Source organism: Bos indicus, chromosome 2 (assembly GCF_029378745.1).
Source record: "Bos indicus isolate NIAB-ARS_2022 breed Sahiwal x Tharparkar chromosome 2, NIAB-ARS_B.indTharparkar_mat_pri_1.0, whole genome shotgun sequence".
NCBI lineage: Eukaryota > Metazoa > Chordata > Mammalia > Artiodactyla > Bovidae > Bos > Bos indicus.
This window is the reverse complement of record NC_091761.1, coordinates 99,736,151-99,752,914: the sequence shown is the minus strand read 5'-3', so window position 1 is coordinate 99,752,914 and position 16,764 is coordinate 99,736,151. Positions and strand designations below refer to the sequence as shown.

The 16,764-nt window shown below is 34.4% G+C and overlaps 1 protein-coding gene across 6 annotated transcripts in view; it reads left to right on the top strand.

The window, feature by feature from the left end:
- Positions 1 to 16,764, top strand: part of ERBB4 (erb-b2 receptor tyrosine kinase 4) — a 1,281,057-nt gene that overhangs the window by 708,835 nt on the left and 555,458 nt on the right. The window lies entirely within an intron of this gene.

Below are 16,764 nucleotides of genomic sequence, written 5' to 3'. Positions count from 1 at the left end.
CAAAGCGGCCATGTTTCTTGATACTGGAATTTGAAATATTTTAGAAGTATTGCCTTAAAATATTAAGAAACAAATAAGATTAATATTGTCAGGTTATTAAAATTATGTATTTATATATTTGCAGAAGACATAAAATATATAATTTTAAGTTAGAAGTAGCTTGATAGTTATACAGATGTGAACCAAAATTGGAGTATCTTAGATGAAGGAAGGAGTGATGATTATGTTATTTATTTTGGACATGATTGCTATAGACTTCATGACATAATGGTAAATGCAAATTGTCCAGAATTTATATCCTTCATCAACATTTTTACCTTTTTTTTAGTTCAAAATACTTTCTTTACTGAAGAGCAGGGTATTTGACTAAATTGCTACTTGCATGGAAATAATGATAGGAGGAAGAATTTTGGAAATAGAGAAAAATTGAATGATTGAAATTAGGAATCCAAAAATAACATGATCCAATTAAAACTTGCCAAAAGCACATTGTGTTTTCTTCTTGCTTTTCCTCTGATTATATTAAAGAAAAATTGAATAAATTTATTTTAAAAATCTTATAACATATGATTATGTTATTATTCCACAATATATGCTATTTGAAGAATCTTCTCACAAAGAAAATTAGTCTTTAAAGAGTTATTCATTTCCACATTTACTTAACCTCAATACTATTAAAATATAAAAAAGGAATTATTTAGTCACAGTTATGCAACATTTGAGTATATCTTTTCTGTTAGCTTCCACCATGTCTTGTTATTGTGACTGTTGTCTTACTTATGATTGATTAGTTTCATATCAAAATATAGCATTATTATCTTAAAAATATTATTCCCTAAATTGCCAGAAAACCTTATAATATTTTCCTGTGTAGCAGTAAAGATGGAAAATTAATAAATGAGTAAAATAATTATTTGAAATGTTTAGAAAAGATAAGTATTTATTCAACAGTTATTATTAATTTCTTATTTGAATATGAATTAATGAAAAGTACAGTAAAATAAATGGTGGAAAATTTAGATATTTTGGAAATTTTATATATATATATATATATATATATATATATATAAATAATATGAATGATGACTACATGCCAACAGTATTCCATGAGACAGTCTAGAATTATTGATCATATTTTAGGTAATAAGATCAATAGTGTTACTCTTATTTTGAAAATCAGAAGTTTTACAGTAAGTACCACCATGTTTGGGTATAAGAATATACGAGGAAGGACAGGAGACTTGTAACTACTTAACTCTTTATCAGAAAGGAATTGGGATAAAATTTGCTCTACAGTAATATCTTAGAGAATTTAGTCTCCTAAGTAACTTGATCAAACTAGTAAGCAAACATTGCAGTTCACTTTAGGTAAGATTGTTTTTGGGTTTTGGAAAGAGCTTTCTTTTCTTGTTGATATGTTATACAAAAAAAAGAAGATATATAATGTTATATTAAGGGTGGAACTACTGGGGCTAGCCCTAATTTTAGACTCAGGGTTCACATAATGTGAAGGGAAATAGAAAACCTGCTAAGTAGTCCCATACCTCATTGCCTAACTGCAGTAGTGAGTTAAACTTTTAACCCAGTTCTTAAGGGGCCTGTAGTATCAGCATCACCTGGGTATTTGTTCTATAAATTCAGATTCCTGGGCTTCACCTGAGACCTAATGGATGGTAAATTCTGGGGCTCGGGCCCACCAATATGTATATTAAGGACCCCTCCAATATTTCTGATAACTATTAAAGTTTGAGAAACAAAGTTCTAATTAATTAAAGATACTAAGGAATGGTAGCAAAGTATCTGGTTAGCCTCTTCACCCTTACTTGATCCAAATACTTTTCATTCATTTATTATCTCCTGGAGAGAAGAGAAGGAAAAGTACAGATATGTTCATGATTGAATGACAAGAAATATACTTCCGGTTGATATAGGAATGAAAAGAACACATTAGGAGCCTGGATGGAAGTGAAAGTCATTCAGTCGTGTCTGACTCTTTGTGACCCCATGGACTATACAGTCCATGGAATTCTCCAGCCCAGAATACTGGAGTGGGTAGCCTTTCCCTTCTCCAGGAGATCTTCCCAACCCAGGGATCAAACCAAAGTCTCCTGCATTGCAGGCAGATTCTTTACCAGCTGAGCCACAGAAAAAACCTTGGATGGAAACGTTTGTATAAAAGAGTGCAGAGACAAGCAAGATGCTGGGAATGAACTTTCTTCCGTATTACCATTTTGTCTAATATCAATTTTATATAATGGTAAACCATTATAAGGACAATAATAATTTATCGTGAATTTTCCTTTTGAGCAAGATTTTCTTTTTGAGCACTTTCAACAAAATAAATAACAAGTACTATGTTATAGCAAATAATTTTGAGATTGACATTTCAAGGCTTTTTGATGTATTCATATTTTGTGTTTCTCCCGAAATCTTTTTTTCTGTGTTGACTTTAGAATAATATTTAGAATGATATGCCTTTATAATAGTACGTATGCTCCTGCAAACTCTATCTTTGTGTAAAAGGGATGTTTGGTTAACATGAGGACTGTCATATATAAGGGTTAATAGTTGGATACCACTTACATGTATATAAATTAACTCTTCACCTTATGCATTTTTATTAATTTAGCTTGATGCTCACCAGAAGCTATTCCTTGGATGATAAACATTACTACAGATCTCACTTAGCTACTTTTGTTGTGGTTATGACCAAAGACAAGAACCGTACTTAAACATGTTTTCTGGCTAAACAGAAAGACTTGTCTTCCTCCTGCCACTCACATTTCCCTGGTCCATTATGAATGAGGTGGGGAAGTGCGAAGGGTAAGGCCCCTAGACTAAGCATATGACACACAATCCAAAATGGAGTAAGGAACGTGTCTTGGCAAGCTCTCAGTGCCCTGTTACACTGATCATCCTTTTCTGGTCAAGAGACAGCATGTACTGCCATCCGTGTTTCCCATCAGACACATATTCACTGGGATGTCACTGGGAATGACATCGCTGCGTTACAGGACAGGGACAGGGAGAATGTTTTATTACTTCCTCAGTTAAGGTCACTTGCATGTGCTGTGGTTCTTCTTAATCATTCTCAGTGATGATGTTCTGATGATTTTATCAGCTCCTTCTTAAACAAACATTCATACTTGAAATTCAAATTAATGTTTAATATATTTAAAACCTTAAGTTGATGAGCTCCTACTTATTTAGTCACCTGTCTGGCCAAAATATAAAGGTTATTTTATTATATGGGACATAAAAACCACTCTTATTTTGCTCTTTTATAATTTATAAAATTACCTCATCTGTTAGTAATGGTGGACAATATGATACAATTTAATCTATATTTTATGTTGTAGATATGAAGGAATCTTTGAGAAATACCTAAGGGTACTTACATCTGTTCCAGTATCTATATCCTTTTTTATAATGATGATAACCTAGGTACAAATTTAAGATATGCATTTGTTTTTTTACACCAAATTTCAAATTGAATATTTAAATTGTCACTTTATGAATTAGAGAATATATGTTTTGAGTAGGTGAAAGTTCAGATCAGATAGATCAGTCGCTCAGTCGTGTCCGACTCTTTGCGATCCCATGGACTGCAACATGCCAGGCCTCCCTGTCCATCAACAACTCCTAGAGTTTACTCAAACTCATGTCCATTGAGTCGGTGATGCCATCCACCCATCTCATCCTCTGCCGCCCCCTTCTCCGCTCGCCTTCAATCTTTCGCAGCATCACGGTCTTTTCAAATGAGTCAGTTCTTCACATCAGGTGGCCAAAGTATTGGAGTTTCAGCTTCAGCATCCGTCCTTCCAATGACTGTTCAGGACTGATTTCCTTTAGGATGGACTGGTTGGATCTCCTTGCAGTTCAAGGGACTCTCAAGAGTCTTCTCGAACACCAGAGTTCAAAAGCGTCAATTCTTCGGCGCTCAGCTTAGACTTATAGATTCATATATTAATGCCTGTAATATAGATGACTATTTTAATTGGTTAACTGTGTACTGAGTCATCTTAATTACTTGAGATGTGGACGAAATCAAAAAGTAAAATGCTTAAGTTACTTTGAGGAGCCCACAATAATAATGTAAAGGATATATTAAATTTACTGAATTCTCCTAGACTAAAAATAAAATAAAATGCTTAGTCTAGGAAATACAACATCTGAATTGATGAAATGTCTGAGAAATACATCTGAATGTCTGCCTTCGAGTATGTAATGGCTACTAATTAAAATAGTACACCAAAGAATTGTAGCACCTTTTAATGTTTAAAGTTCCTAACCTACTTTGGCGTTATTAATTCTCAAATAAATAATTTTTAATGGAAAGGCCACCTGTAATTGACTCAGTGTATGTCAGAAAGCATAGATGTGGAACCAGAAAAATCAGTTTAAATGTCATATCATCACTTAGCATGTCTCACTGAGACTCAGAGTCTTCATCTTTAAACCCGAGGAAACTTCTACCTCAGAGTGTTAGTTAGAGGCATTAGTGAAATAAAGCAGGGAACTTGTCAACCACAGCACCTTCCATGTAGAGAGTACTTAGGAAACCTCAGTGCTCTTTCTCTGTATTGTTTTGTTTTTAGCTTTCCTTTGTGTCAACACACTGACAAAACAATTGTACCTGTTTCTGCATATTCAGATAGATGCCTATTGCTTCACTGCGGCTTTGAAAAGTGATTTGTTGAGACAAAAGGATGCTCCAAATTTCAGCATCTCTTCCTGATTCTACTTTGAAACTACTTTAAGTATAAGATGTCTTTCTCTGGCAGTGAGAAGCCTGAGGCTTTTCTTTGACTACTTTCAGTCTGATTGCTGCCTTGGGTACTTCACAGCTCTTCTTTCCTGTCTTTCAGTGTCTCATGCCAAGCACCTGTTGCCCTAGCCCTTCATTTCAAATTCCCATCATCATGTTTCACTCTTCATTGGCCCTGACATTTGTCTTGACCTAGACAAGAGACATATTCATTCTAAGTTCTTTTACTGACAGTAGAGTCACTAAGCATTCTTCAGCAGCTCTGTGAAAGGTCTTAGTAACGTTTGAGTGGGTTCAACTAGCCTGTTTCGGGGATTGCTGTTAAATACGATGTTTGACAAAAGTACTACCAATATTTACATAAGAAGCAGCACTCAGCATATTGTGAGATCTACAGGAACAAAATGATCCAAAGAATATTTCTAGCTTAAGGTAAATTACTTGGAAAATGATCTGATCAAAACTAACCTACAGTGAAAATCCTGTGAGTCAGATGGAATCAGTGAAGAGTGGCACATTCTTATGAAGGTGTCAATTTTTAGATCAGGTCCACAATTTCTAAAATTGATACTCTAGCCAATGTTTTCTAAAGAAGATTGTTTGCTTGTCATGTCAAACAGTGTGCATTAACTAGAAAAATGAAAACGACAGCAATACATTTATGTATATAAGTAAGACAGAAACATAGTTGAAAGGAAATGTTATAATTATGGGATCAGAGAGAGTGACCAGTTGAGCAGATTTCTAGGACTCAGCTTTAGAGAACTAATAAGTGAATTTATGGAACCGTATGAAGGTAAAAAGGGAATTTCTTCTGCTGTATCACTGATCAGAAGAGAGAGCATTACTGGAAAAGTGAAACACGGGAAGGGGGAATCTCCAGGGAATAAGACCATTTTCTTTTTTTTTTCTTCACTAGCCATCATGTTTTCTGTCACAGGTACTAAGATAATCTACTCAGGCCATAAGAAGCCACACCCTTGGTTTATCTCCCATTCAGGGTTCCTGAAAATTCCCATTCTCTGAACTGCATTCTTTTCCATCTCTATAGCATACTTAGGAAAAGCTGAGGAAATTTAGCTTAATGGGACTCTTTCAGGAAAATTCCCTACTTGAGACTTTAAACCTGTCATTATTCTTTCTTGTCACTAACATATACCAAGATCTGTATGTTCCCTTCCCTAAGAGAAAGTATATATATATATATATATTCTAAGAAAATATGTAAGGTCAACAAACTCCCATATTAAAGCCCATTTATTAAGAAAGCATGCTTGTTTGCTTATGACATTTAGAAAATGGAGGAAATTCTTTGCTCCTCAGGGTCTGAAATGCAGTGAGAGAAACGGATTTGTTATCACCATAAGTCCATGATTTGACTCTGAGGAAAGACGTAAGAATATCAGAATATCTACCTCCTCTTCACATTTGCTTTGCTGGGCCTGCAAATTGTTGCTATTGTTTTTAGTCACTAAGTCATGTCCAACTTTTTGTGACTGTAGCCTGCCAGGCTTCATGTCCATGGGATTTCCCAGGCATGAATACTGGAGTGGGTTGCCATGCCCTCCTCCAGGGGATCTCCCTACTCACGGATCCAACCTGTGTCTCCTGCATTGGCAGGCAAATTCTTTACCATTAAGCTGCCTAGGAAGCCCAGACCTGCAGATACTTGACTGAAAAGAGCTGGTAAATTCTCTGCATCATTCCCAGTTACCAAACAAGTTGGGGCCAGAATCATTAGATTATGGCACATTCTGATTTGCTGGAATCAAATTGGAACTCATGAATCAGTTTGAGTAATATTTGGGGAGAACCTGAAACTGTATTTAATGAGAATAAAGACTATGTGAGATCTTTGACAAGTTTACTTAGAGGAGGCAGCCCCATTCTTGGCAGATGCTAAGACGCTAGGTCAGAGGTTAGAAACGAGGCTCCATGTTGTTGCCTTTCCATGTTTATCAAAGGCATGATGATTTTAATATCCCACATTGTCATGGAGTTTCAAACTTTACAAAATGTTTCAAGTTTCCCTTTCTTTGTTTCACAAACAGCTCGTTAGTGTTGACCTGGAAAGACTCTTTATTGTCATTTTACATCTAAGGAAACGAAGCTTGAAGTTTTGTGGTTAATTGTTGTTCAATCCCTCAGTTGTGTCTGACTCTTTGCGACCCCATGTACTGTAGCATGCTAGACTTCCATGTCCTTCACCATCTCCTGGAGCTTGCTCACATTCATCTCCATTGAGTCAGTGATGCCATCCAACCATCTTGTCCTCTGTCATCCCCTTCTTCTGTCTTCGAACTTTCTCAGCATCAGGCTCTCTCCTAATGAGTCAGCTCTTTGCATCAGGTGGCCAAAGTATTGGAACTTTAGCATCTGTCCTTCTAATGAATATTCAGGATTGATTTCCTTTAGGATTGACTGGTTTGATCTCATTTAGGATTGACTGGTTTGTGGTTAATAAGGACATCTTATTCTAGAATCTAGATTTGTTTTTCATTTCTTCATATTATGCCATTCCTAAGAAATAGGACAATTTCTCCAGGTGAGGCCACAGTCAGCAAGGTATTAAAATGGCTATAAACATGAAAAATTCAAACTTTGAACAGAAGACATTAAGGTTGTATTTTAGTAAGACCTTCTTGATTTTAATTGTTACATAATACTTGAATACATCATGAATGTATGAATGGGAAATGTTAAGTGAGTTCACAATAAAATACAAGCAAACACATAAAATGACAATCTTATAAACAATCTTATAACTATTAAAAGTTTATTTTATTTATTAACTAATTTTATAGCTATTGCTATTTGACTGCAGCTTTTTAAAAATAGAAGTTACTATTCTCTTAACCATGATTCAGATGTTTATTAATAGACCCCATTTTACCGGTGAAAGTTCAGGATTCTTTTGGAAAGTGATGTCAGTTCAAATATTTATTAGCTTTATTTTCTTCCACTTGTATATTCAAGACATTGTGCTGAGATATGAGCTCATCCAAATTATCTCTACATCCCTGTCTTCTCTCAGTAAATATTATAGTTCTGACAAATATTTACCCACCAACTGCAATGTGAAAGCATTGGGAATGTATTTTCCCCAGTTATTTATATATTAATTTTTGGTCAAGCATCTATGGGATCAAGTGCCCCCCATTTTAATCTAGTTTACCTTCTAAAGCAGAGCTGTCCAATAGAACTTCCTGTGATGATAGAAACATTCAGTCTCTGCTCCATAAATTGAGTGGTCAAGAGCCAAATGTGGCTACTGAGAACCTGAAAGGTGGCTAGTGTGATGAAGGAAATTGATTTTCAATTATATATAGTATAATTTATTTAAATTTAAATAGCCACGTGTGGTTAGTGGCAATCAGGCAGTAAAGTCTTAAAAGGATAACATATTTTCTGAACCCAAGCAGGAGGCAGTGAAATTTACAAGCATGAAGAAAGAATTAGAGCACAGGCTCTAAATCCGGATGCTCTCCATTCAAATCCCTTTTAGATGCAAGTTATTCGATGTTTTAAGCCTTAATTTCCTCTTGAAATGAGTGTGATGAGCATGTAGTTTGAAAGACAGTTGTGAAAGTTGAATTATAATTTACATATAGCATTAAGTGGGCTTCCCAGGTGGCACAGTGGCAAAAAATCCACCTGCCAATGCAGAAGAGGCAAGACACACTCATTTGATCCCTGGGTTGGGAGAATTCCCTGGAGTAGGAAATGGCAACCCACTCCAGTATCCTTGCCTGGAAAATTCCATGGACAGAGGAACGTGGCAGGCAACAGCCCATGGGATCCAAAGAATCAGACACGACTGAGTTCATACACACATACATGGCATTAAGTGCAGTTCCTGAAATAAATATTAGTCATTATTATAATATTGGAGAGGAAGAATGCTTTTGGTAAGAATAATAGAAACAGTCGACTTTTACAGTCATTGAAAGCATGTTTGACTTAGGTGATCAAATTGTATAACATAAAAGCTCTCATTTATGATTTAGTGCCTGACCATATTGTATTTGAGCAAGCTGAGTTCTGGATGCCATGCTTTGCTTCTTAATATGCTTTAAGCTGCTAGGTATTAGGACTTAGGATTTCTGTTTATCAGAAATCTGACTTTTTAAAAATGAGATTTTTACTCTGCGCCTCACAGGGGAGACTAAAAGCACTTAGTTATAAGTAGGTCCCTAAGTCTCGTCTTAAATAACTTAATTGAAAAACCTAAGGACTAGGAGATTATAATAATTTTTATAGTAGAGAAACTATATTGAAAAGTCTGATCAGAATTATTTCTGGCATAGACAATAACTTATCTTTAGGATTGTCCAGTTTATGTTGAAAGTTTTTCATTATATAATATTTATTTAATAGCAAATTAGTAACAAAAGAAACTCTACTATAGGATGTTTTGTCAAATAGGTAACTACCATATTTCACCAAATCTAAGTCATCATCAATTGTAAAAAAAAGTTTTTGATCACTATTTTCAGGCCACACTGGAAAAAAAAAAGAAAGAAAAAGTAAAATCCCAGTATAAATGTAAAAGATGGTATGGAAAAATCTAGTCTTAACAATATTAAATATGAAATATGTATGCATTTTGTTCAACAGAATAAAATGATAAACTAATCATATGTAAACAAAATAGAGATACAACAAACATTATTTTCATGAATCATAGCAAAACTGCTGCTTTCTAATTGTTAAACTGTTTGCTGTGGAAGCATCTGAAACAAGTTGCAATAGAAATAGCCAATATTTCAAAAAATATGAGTGGTATTTTCCATTTATCTATATCTATCAGAAGATAGAGAAATGTGAATTTACATGGCTTAACACCTTTTGATGTAATAAACAATACTAACCAGGAAATTTGAATTGTTGGGTTTTTTCCTGAGTTGAGCTGGTTACTGACTCTACCAGCAAAAGAGAAGAAAATTATTTCAAAGGTAAAAAAAAAAGGAGAACATTTTTCTAGAAATTTCCCTTAAACTTTCCTCTTTTGGTAATATATAAAAGGTTATTATAGAATACCAGAGAGAAAAAAAAAGAATGTTTTCACTTGTATCTTTTTTACCAGTCTACCTGGAAGCTCAGTGCAATGCTTTTATCTGTTATTCTAGATCCCATAGTATGTTACCCTCCTCCCACCCTTAATACTTTATGACCCTTCTGTAAAATATATTTTATACATTCTAGCTGTAATTCTATTGTAAACTAAGTCAAATTGTGTTAGTTATTAAATCATAATAACCACAACAATTTTAAGGAATACCTGCAGGGAAAAAATGAAGAAAAAATGATAACCTGTAACCTTTTTCTTCCTTTGAGGACGATTCAGTTCACTCAATTTCATTAGTGCTATGATGCAAATTAGAGGTTTGATTTTTGGTATCAGTAATGTGGGAAAAAGCTGGTGTTGAAAAGACCATTTTGTATTTTCAATCTCCTATGAAAGGGACTTCAAATTTTAATTCAATATTTAAATGACATTTAATGAGTATATTGTGATAACTATTGACAAAGTAAAGCATAATTTCAATTTTAATAGTTTCCAAATTATCTAAACACTCTGCTTTAATATTTGGTGAGGTGGTTCTGTATTATGTAGAATTAAACATCTGTTGATGTCTCATCAAGTACTTACTATTATGAATTTTCTAGCTTTAAAACTGTAAAGCTTTAAATTCTTTTTTAAAACTGTAAAAAAGAATTTTACTAAAATTCTTTTAGTCTTTGTATCTTTGTTGCTGCTCTTTTTAGCATAATAAATCTAGGAAACAAAATATCTATATGGTATAACAGAACCCAGCATATATATATGACTACTACTATTATTGCTTAGGGCTAGTGCACTGGGATGACCCAGAGGGATGGTATGGGGAAGGAGGAGGGAGGAGGGTTCAGGATGGGGAACACATGTATACCTGTGGCGGATTCATTTTGATATTTGGCAAAACTAATACAATTATGTAAAGTTTAAAAATAAAATAAAATTAAAAAAAATAAAAGTAATATTTAGATTAAAAAATAAATAAATAAAAATTATAATAGCATTCATAAATAATATGTATTGCTGTGTGTAAGTTACTGGTTTATAAACATTGTCTCTCTTCATCCTTATAATAACCCCAATTAGTAGGTTACTGTGATTATTTCCATTTTGAAGATGAAGAAACTGCAGTTTTCAAATTAAGCAATGAGACATAAAGGCCTGTTGCTTAATCTATGAGGTTCAGATTTGAAGCCAGTTATTATAATTCCAGATTTTCCTTTATCATCATGCTACAGAGCTTCTGAGAAGGAAGGAGGTCACATGACACTGAACTTTTATCATCTTCTGCTATGTGTGAATGAATTGAGAATCTGTGAAATTACTCATATGAGGAGGTCATATTCCTCAATTCAGTCTTTCTTTTTTATTTCCTAATGAAGCTTTAGTTAATGTAGATACTTTACTAAGGAAGTTAAATTATTCTAAAAAACATGAAGATTGCATAAGTGAATTGAATTATTTCTTATGATATTGAAAAATAATTTTACAGGCCATTTAGGTTTATTCCTACAGATATTAGGAACTAAACTGATAGAGTATATTAACAGAATTAAAAAGTGCTCTAATTGGGAACTTACCTCATGACCTTTTAAAAATTAACACTAGAATTTAAAAAAATTAAAACACAGATTAAATAAGTATATTTGGTGCGTGTTTTGTTTTGATTTAGCTCCAAAAGTTGTACATTTGGTCAAGATAAGTTTTTTGATCCTTGCCTTAGTCTAGTGTTCTTTTTACTGTATTATTTCAAAAATGATTTTATTCAAGGTTCTAGAGAGAGGGAGGAAACATTTTAAAGATATTTTGTTATTCTGTTTTTTCTTCAAACATTTATTTTTAATTAAAGGAAAATTGCTTTACACTATTGTGTTGGCATCTGCTATACATCACCATGAGTCAGTGTAGAATGTTCATGTGTCCCCTCTCTTTTTAACCTCCCTCCCACTTCTTACCCCTTCCCACCCCTCTAGGTTGTTATAAAGATTTTTTTAAAATATATATTAATCTATATATGCTTGGGTTTGAATTCTTATTTACAAAAGGGAAGAAAATGAAACAAAAGCAGTTCTAGAGTTCATGTCTGACTCAGTAGTAATCCAAATTCATCCACTATCTACCAAATACTATGAAATTTGATATGTGCTTTATAGGGTCATTCAAACAATATTATTTAGTAGTTTTGCAAGGAAAAGATGGTAGAGATAATAAAGTAGTTAGTACATGGTCTACTTATAGATAATGTCTTTTAGAAAAATGAAATGGAGCAAAGCAGCAGCCTATGTCATTGCTATCACTTTTCGCATAGTCAATGTGTGGCTCAATTTCACACCTATGCATTACATTGTCATTTCGTGTAGTTAGAAATTACATGTCATAATGATAAATCTTTGCAATTAAAATTGTATCATGCTTCAAATGCAGCCCTGTGGTGCTTAGGGAAAGGGGTGGATCAAGAACTAGTGTCTTGGCTCAAGTGCCTCTTAAAAATTAAGAAAATCTAACTATCACTTGTGCAAAATAAATACATCAGAGGTTGCAAAATAAGTTATCAACTCCCATTCATTAAAGATTATCTGCATAATTTAAGTAGCTATCCAAGTATTTTATGTATTTAATACGTATTACTGTGACAGTGACTTCTTATATTACATTTGGTTATTATTAAATATGAAATATTAAAAACTCTTTAAAACTGAATAGAATTTGTTGAACCATACATTTCAGTTCTGATGTCTGATTTAAATTTAAATCAGAGAGAGATTTAGTGTATATTTTCAGTTCATTTACATTTAATCTATTAAAATGTGACTTAGTAAGTTTTTCAATACCAGAGAAGACTTTGAAATAGTTTCCTTCTGAATCACAAAAATCTTAGAATTTTAAAGAGACAATGAGACATATATAATTGTCCAACTAATAGGGATTAAAAGTTCAAAAATAGTGTTTTAAAATTTCTCTTATGTAGATAAACATAAAGTTATGGCCCCCAAAATGGTTTTTGAAAATATTTCTAATTAAAATAGTAAATGACTATATCAACTACTTTGTAAAGTTGAAAAAGTCCTGTGAACAAGATGCAATAAAATCAGTAAGATAAAAAGGGCATACGAAGTTGAAAATTGATAAATATCTATGCATATTGAGTTGACTCATTGGAAAAGACTCTGATGCTGGGAGGGATTGGAGGCAGAAGGATAAGGGGACGACAGAGGATGAGATGTCTGGATGGCATCACTGATTCGATGGACATGAGTCTTGAATGAACTCCCCGGGAGTTGGTGATGGACAGGGAGGCCTGGCGTGCTGTGATTCATGGGGTCGCAGAGTCAGACAGGACTGAGTGACTGAACTGAACTGAACTGATGCATATCTGTGATATTTTTATAAGAACCAACTCTGGTTGTTATGTACTCTGGTTAGCACTTCACCCATGAAGAAATGAAAAACAGTCACAGCAAAATGAAGTAGATTTTGTTGTATCTAAAATATACCCTGAATGTGGCCATAAAGTAGGAAATAGTTTTGGAGAGGGCAAAGTAACAAAGAATAGAGGTCAAAAGTAAAATGATTGAAAGAATCTTCATCTAGAAATAAAATGTTTTTCCTGATAATGTTGATTTATGATCAAAACTAAAACCTATCATATGCCTTTTAGATGAGAAGGTATGTTTCTAAGATTATGCAAACAATATTTCCTATATGCTCTCTTCCAGTCTCAGCAGGATGAAATAATATAACAAACCTGATTTTTAAAACTTAATAGATTTGAAATTTCATACTAGCACTACAACTAACAAAGGAAATGTCAAGAACATCTAAGTCCTGTGCATCAGTTTCCTCATCTGAAAATGAGAACTGAATGACAAAATGAATTCAAACTACTTAGCATAGTGATTAGCACAAAATATATGGTAGTTCTCTTCCTGTCTCTTCCTTCTTTATATGATCCTCAGTGGTGTGGAAGTATTTAAGAGTATTAATTTCTTATCCTTACCACATCTATGTGCTGTGTTCTGTTGTGGTTGTGTTAGTCGCTCAGTCATGCCTGATTCTTTGCGACCCCATGGACTGCAGCCCACCAGGCTTCTTTGTCCATGGGATTTTCTAGGCAAGGATACTGGAGTGGGTTGCCACTTCCTACTCCAGGGATCTTCCCAACTCAGGGATTGAACCTGGGTCTCCTGCACTGAGGGCAGATTCTTTACTGACTGAGCTACCAGGGAAGCCCATGGTCTTTATTGACAGATATATTTAATTTTAGTAAACCCTAATCTCACTAGCAAATAAACGATTCATATTTTCTTCCCACTTGTACGTTGGCCATATCACTTAATATCTCTTGTACTGAATTTTTAATTCTACAATGAAAGTTTTTTTTTTCATTTTTTGGTCTGTTTTTATGTTTGTTTTTAATTTTATTTTCTTGATGATATCTACCTGCTATCTATCATCCTGGAAAGGTTCTGAGGCAAAGTGTGAGTCATATTTTCTTAGTGCTCAGTTTCCTTTCTTAGAACAAATGAGAGCATGGCATTAACCCTTCCAAATCAGCAGAGAATATTATATTTTTGTTTTCTAAACACTTAGGAACTGATGTTCAAGCTTGCTATTAAAAATGAAACTCCATGTGGGTATCTAGGGACTTTATTTGGGTTTGATTGTTCATTGTCTATTTATTTCCTAGCATAATTATAACAATGTGTCATGGCAATATTATCCACATGCATTTACATCTAGCTATGTGTTATTAAAGCTAGACCCACCATTTTTATTTTGGGAGGGGTGAAATAGAAAAGGATAGATTTATTACTTTGCCAAGTAAATGGGGCCACAGTGCACTAATGCTCTCAAAGCCATGTGTCCTAACTTGGAGAAGACAGTGAGAAGTTTTATAGTAATCATTCTAAGAGGGGATGATATGCTCATGGACATGCTTCTGATGGGTTGATGGTGAAGTTAGTAGGAGTCAACCTTCAGATCAATAAGTCTGGGGTCCACATGCTTATGGGCAGCATACCATCCTTAATTATTAACTTCTTTCACCTGGAGGGAGTTTCAGTCTCTGAGACAACTGGGCTGTGGCTGGAGTCAGGAGCGAATACTTAGTCTCATGGGATGGGGTCACGTGCTCTGTCCCTGTGCAGTCCTCTCTGTCCCCTTTGTAGATGAACTCATAGGAAACGTACTCAGCAGCCTTAAGAAAGAGCACAGGGCCGGCCAGGTTCTTAGTGTTCATGGTGATCACTTGATGTGGCCCTCCTCACATCCACCTTTGAGCTGATGGGGTTCAGGACACGACACCCTCAACTGTGGCACCTTGAATATTGTAAACTGAAGGAGCTGGAGAAAACAGCAGAAATAGAAAGGTCACTTTTACTGCCAAACTCTGGGCTCTCTGTGCACTGATGCCAAACAGAAATACAGAGAAAGAGTTATGGAGGAGAGGGAAAGAGTGGCTTTATTTATTTGCCAGTTAAAGAGGGAACACAGTAGGCTAGAGCCTCAAGAACTGTGCCCCTGACCCACTGTTACTTTAATAAATTATTTTACTGTCCTCTGCTAAGTCTGTGAAACCTCAGGAAAACAATGATGACAACAACAACAACAAAAATATGAATGACTTTTTGAGAGGAAAAGAACAGCGGAGCAATAAAACCAATTTAGTTAGTTTTTGAATGTTGAATTTAAGCCAAGGTTTCCCAGTGGTGCCAAGCAAATCCTATTCATTTTTGTTCATTTCTTAATTTCTTAGTTCCTCTCAAAGTATTCAAATGCCTCTGCTGGGTAGAGCTCCCAATTCAGCTAAGAATTTGTCTCCCCATAGATTACTTTTATACTGTATCTGAAACTCATTAATCATTGTATCCTTTCAAATCCCCATTACACAAGCAAGAATGGGATTTAAATGCCTAGGTATCTCATGCTTAGTTCTAAATAAGCAGGAACAATACAAGGTGCATTTTTCACTTCTCACTTACTGAACTTGCCATAAGAATATTTTGATGACTTATTTTAAATAGCTAAGACTAATTTTTAAATATATTTTCTGGATTAAAAAAAAATAATTAAAACATCTACTTGTTTGTTTGAGAACTTGAACGTCTAAAGAAACAGAAGGCTGGTGCTGATAATGTTTTGGGAACTCAATTGCTGTAGCACGACTGGGGCTCCCTGTCAGTGTGTGATCGCTGTCAGTGTGTGAAACAGAAATGAACCACCAGTTGTCAAAACAGTAGAGATGTGGCAAAACTGCAGACAGGCGGTTTTGGTTTCTAGAGTCAGGTTCCACGTGAAACTCAGGGGTTGCATTCTAAAATTAGGATCCTTACTCCAAAGATAAAGGCTTGGGAAAGCCTTCTTATGGCTTTTCACATATTGTTTGTAGACTTGTTTCATGTGTAGATATTTTTCACCCTGTAAGTAAGGCAGAGTGATCACCAGCTTAGACCAGTGATTGCATAGAACCGGCATAAAGTCCCAAAATAGTTTTGTTATTGTTGTTCTGTATACAATACCAAGGGTTTCTAATGAAAAGCTGCAAAGCAAACAATGGCCATGGCTCTTGTTTGCATGGGGTGAATGCATATTAAGCAATTATTTCTATATCTTTTCTTCAATTCTTTGAATTCTAGGACTTAAAAATTAAAAAGTTGTGGTATATAAAACATTACTTGTTACATTAGATTACAGAATCAGCTTTCTATAAAACAATTGTTAAGAATAAATTCAAGCAAGTGAACAAATTACATCTATTTCAAAATCTTAAAAAGAAAAATAAACACAGACACACACCAGAAATAAGCAACAGATATTAGAAGAGCAAAGAAAAGCATAGAAAATAGGCTTATAAATATTTAATAGACAATAGAAAAAGGATATCTATATATCCCTCTCCATATATACTTAGATATGAATATAGATCCTCATATATTGT